We start from the raw sequence: 5,000 nt of genomic DNA on the forward strand, positions 1-5,000 counted from the left end.
AGAATTAAATATTTGTAAAAGTATAGTTTATGAAGCAATGTCAAAAGACAATAGTTCGAGATGTCGTCTTAGATTCCCAAATACTTTCAAAGATCTTAGGAAAGACCAAAGCATTCACCTTACCAATGTAGACAAATCTAACGCTTTAGTAATAATGAACAAAAATAATTACTTAGAAAAAATGGTGCACAAATTTCACAAGTCACACGTGATTCACAAATATGCAGAGTTCACTAGGAAGAAAGAGGAAAAACACACGGAGTCTGAGCAGAAGAATTTCTCCGTCACAACATACCTTATGATACCAAAATCATTACTGACCTTATTAAATTTTGCATCAAAGATTGTAAATTTGAATTCAATAAAAAAAACTATGAACAAAAATTTGGAATGACAATGGGTAATCCATTGTCAGCTGTTTTACAGTAAGTAAAATTTACTTGGAATTAAAACCAGAATATCTGTCTACAGAGCCGTCTACAGCTCCACCGTACTTTACGGCTAAGAGGCCTGGACCAATTACAGATGCCACGTAAGAACTCTGGTGGCCTTCCACATACAGTGCCTCCAAAGAATCCTGGACATATCATGGCAAGACAACATACCACACACTGAATTCCTGTAAAGTGCACAAATATCAAACATTAAAGCACTGCTATCAAAGCAACACATACAATAGGTAGGTCACATCATTTGCATGTCTGAGAACCGCCTTCCCTGACAAATTATTTACGGTCAACTACCTGATGCGCGTCGCAATGCAAGGGGGCCAGAAAATACTATAAAGATCAGCTAAAAAATACACTCAAGAGGTGTAACATCGCACCAACTTCTCTTGAGATCATCGCCACTGACCGCGCCTCATGGCGTACAAATTGTCCGAAGAGGTTAGACGTCTCGAGTCTGCTCCCAACCAACCCCAAGACAATCAGCGGGCAAAAAAGACACCAGCTCAACAATAGAATTTGCTCACCTGATCCAAATCTGACTTGTCCAGAATATGGAAGGATATGTGGGTCAAAAACTGGACTTCATAGTCACCTCCGCTGACACCACGGACAAAACCTCAGCATCATCACCTAACTTCACTCATTCTATCTCACCTCACCGGAGTACTCTTGTTGTTGATCACCGACGGGCCACCTCAAGAAGACTAAGAAATATGTGCGTTTGTATATGTGTGTATGTTTGTTTGTTTGTTTGTGTGTGTGTGTGTGTGTGTGTGTGTGTGTGTGTGTGTGTGTGTGTGTGTGTGTGTGTGTGTGTGTGTGTGTGTGTGTGTGTGTGTGTGTGTGTGTGTGCGTGTGTATGTGTGTGTGTGTGTGTGTGTGTGTGTGTGTGTGTGTGTGTGTGTGTGTGTGTGTGTGTGTGTGTGTGTGTGTGTATGTGTGTGTGTGTGTGTGTGTGTGTGTGTGTGTGTGTGTGTGTGTGTGTGTGTGTGTGTGTGTGTGTGTGTGTGTGTGTGTGTGTGTGTGTGTGTGTGTGTGTGTGTGTATGTGTGTGTATATGCGTGTTTGTGTTTATGTGCATGCGTGTATGTTTATGTGTGTGTGTATGTGTGCGTGTGTGTTTTTATATGTGTATGTATGTGTGTGTGTTTTTATATGTGTATGTATGTGTGTGTGTTTATGTATGTATGCATGTGTGTGTGTGGTTATATATATGTATATGTATATATATATATATGTGTGTGTGTGTGTGTGTGTGTGTGTGTGTGTGTGTGTGTGTGTGTGTGTGTGTGTGTGTGTGTGTGTGTGTGTGTGTGTGTGTGTGTGTGTGTGTGTGTGTGTGTGTGTGTGTGTGTGTGTGTGTGTGTGTGTGTGTGTGTGTGTGTGTGTGTGTGTGTAAGAAATAAACATCGCATTGTTCGCAGTGACCCAATCTGTGTCTTTTCTAGTATGAAAATGTTTAACTCGTTTTAGCCATTCTACTAAAACTTTCCGTCCAACGTTGTCGCAAGAATTTATCTTGTTCCTAAAGTTTGTAAATAAGTTGGGGTTTCCATGTGTTTTGTACTCATTATTCACGTTGAGTTTCCTAAACATTAATGGAACACTCAATTTTTCCGTTTGCTTTGCTTGTTTGTTTCTTTGCTCGATTTTGTTTACATTTCTCTTTGTTGTTTCCTTACTTCCTTTCCACGAGTCTCCTAAAAGTTACTTTTTGACAATGACCAGGAAAAATTCATTCCTGGAAAAATAAATTCCTATCCAAGTTGAGAGCTATGTTTTTGTGTTTTGTTTTTTGACGAAAAGTTAATCAAATTTAATTGTTCATATGTTTGGATGTTTTAGGAAACACAGGTTGCTTATCTTTATTGTAATTCTAAATTTTCCTCATCGAAAAATAAAGAAGACGGGGAAAAACCATAATAACATAGGAATGAAGGAGACTGCAAGAGACCATAAGGCCTACACTAGGCAGCTCCGTATCCATCACCACCAGTCATCCCCATCCATAAAGTTGTCTAATCGTTTCTTAAAACAACTGATAGTTTCAGCGCTTACTACATGGTTACTAGGTTTATTCCGTTCGTCGACCTCCCTATTAGTAAACCAATTCTTGCCTATTTTCTTCTTAAATCTAAATTTGTCCAGTTTATAACCATTACTGCGAGTCCTGCCCTGTGGTTTTAATATGATGACCTTGTTTGCATTACAATTGTTAAAGCCTTTGATCCACTTGAACACCTCTATTAGATCACCCCGCACTCTGCGTCAAAATAGCATTCATACACATTCTTCATTCACCCCTATCCTCTGCCTTCTCTCTACCTTGCTCAACAGACACTCCCTTCTTACTCAAAACTTTTTTCAACACATCCATCCATCACATCCTCGGTCGTCCCCTCACGTTCACTACACCCACCTCTGTTTTCCGCACCTCTTTTGCTAACCTTTCTTCACTCATTCGTTCCTTGAGCCCAAACTAACCCAATAATATTTCATTAGCCCTATCTGCAAGCTCTCTGTCCACCCTCGCTATCCTCTCCACCTCCTCTTTTCTCACTCTATCCAACCTTGTTCACACTACCATACTTCTCAGATACTTCATCTCAAACACATTTAAACTTCTCGTTTCAGCCTCTCTTAAATCCCAAGTCTCTGTCCCATACATTGTTGTAGGTAAAATCACCCCTTTATATTGTATAGTCATCTCTTTCCATCCATTCCCAGATGCCTCTTTCTCACGACACTTTTAATCTCCCTCAAGACTTGATTTTCTCACTCTACAATCTACCTCCACCCCCACTCTTCTATTTCCTACCACATTCACTTTCTCCGGTTTTTATCTTTTAAAACTTACTTCCAACTCGCTGTCATCCTCTCCTCAGATACATCTCATAACCTTATTTTTACCCACATTCACCTTCAACATTCTCTTATCAAATACCTTCCTAATCTCCTTTGTTAACTACCTTAACCCCCCGTCTGAAGCTGAATAGCTTTTCTCCAATTCCATATACCTGCAATAGTTCCCACATTTCCTTCCTGTCTACCCTGTCGAAACCCTTTTCCAGATATATAAAGGCTAAAAAAAACATCACTACCTTTTGCCAAAACCTTCTCACAAATCTACCTAACGACAAAAATCTGATCCACACATCCTCTACCTTTCCTTAACCCTTACTACTCTTCACCAATTATTCCCTCCCCTAATCCTCTCAATTAAAACTCTTCCGTATGCTTTTCCATCTACACTCAACGAACTGATCCCTTTAAAACTACTACAATTACATTTGTCTCTTTTTCCTTTATGAAGTGAAAATATACAGGTACTCGTCTAGTCCTTCGATACTTTTCCTTTCCATAGGCACACGTTAAACAACCTCACTGGCCAGTCCACTATAACTGTACCACGCTTTTATAGTTACTACACATGATACCCATCCAACCCATGTGCCTTACCAGTTCTCATCATTTTCAAGACTTCTTGTACTTCATTTTCTTTTTATATAACTCATTCATTTCCCTCTCCCATTACAGTCATTTTCTTAAGGCCTCCCACTGCCACAACTAATCAATCAACCAATCAATCCCTATACTCCTCCAGATCTAACAACTCCTTCTGAATACTCTACCCATTTCCTCCTTACAGCTTGCACTTTCATTAACATCTGTCCACCTGCACGTTTTACGTTTTCCTTTCTGCATGTTACACACCCCTCCCCCTTTTTTCACTTCCTTTGAAAGCATCTTATTATTTTCATATGTTTTTCTGTCATATCCCTACCCCATTTTACATCTGCTCTCCTCTTTGCATCCTATATCCTAGGTTATGCCTCTCCTCTCTTTTCGTTATACCTCTCATGTGTTTCCCGAATCCTACTTTGCAATTAATCCCTAGATGGCTGCTTATTCTCTTTTACCACCATCTTCACTTCATTATCCCTCCACTCACTAGGTTTCCTTCTGTTCCCTCCTATCCTCCTCTTTCGATATACCATCTTTGTACATCTTTCGATGCCTCCTTGAAACAAACCCATTCCTTTTCTTCTCATTACTTTAATCTATCCTTCACTACTTCCACACTTTTCTCAGGTTTGGTATTCTTTCTTCTTTTCTTTTTCATTTAAATTGCTTACTCTAAGCACCTCTCTAATTTCCTCCCCTTTCTTCTCTCTCCACGCATCCTCCACTCTCAACTTCCTCCCCATCAGAAGTCTTCCTATCTTTTCTTTGGATACCATTACATAGTCTATTAATGTCTTATCAACCGCATTTTCTTCCACGTTCCTCTCACGTATGTTCACATTAATCAGTCTCACTAACCAATCACCCAAAACAATTCCTTCTTTTTTCAGACATTCCACATAACATCCATCCAACCCAGTCGCCTTAAAAGTTTTTATCAGTTTCAATTCTCTTAGTTTCTTATTTTTTCCTTTAGCCCTGGTGTGTTTTTATCATATTAGTAATTTTCCTAGAAGCTCTCATTGTCACAATCCTTCCTTCCCTAGCTTTTTCTACAACCAGTAATGCTCTCAAATACTCCATTCA

This window comes from Oratosquilla oratoria, chromosome 1 (assembly GCF_046742065.1).
Source record: "Oratosquilla oratoria isolate Oo_2021 chromosome 1, ASM4674206v1, whole genome shotgun sequence".
In the NCBI taxonomy this organism is placed as follows: Eukaryota; Metazoa; Arthropoda; class Malacostraca; order Stomatopoda; family Squillidae; genus Oratosquilla; species Oratosquilla oratoria.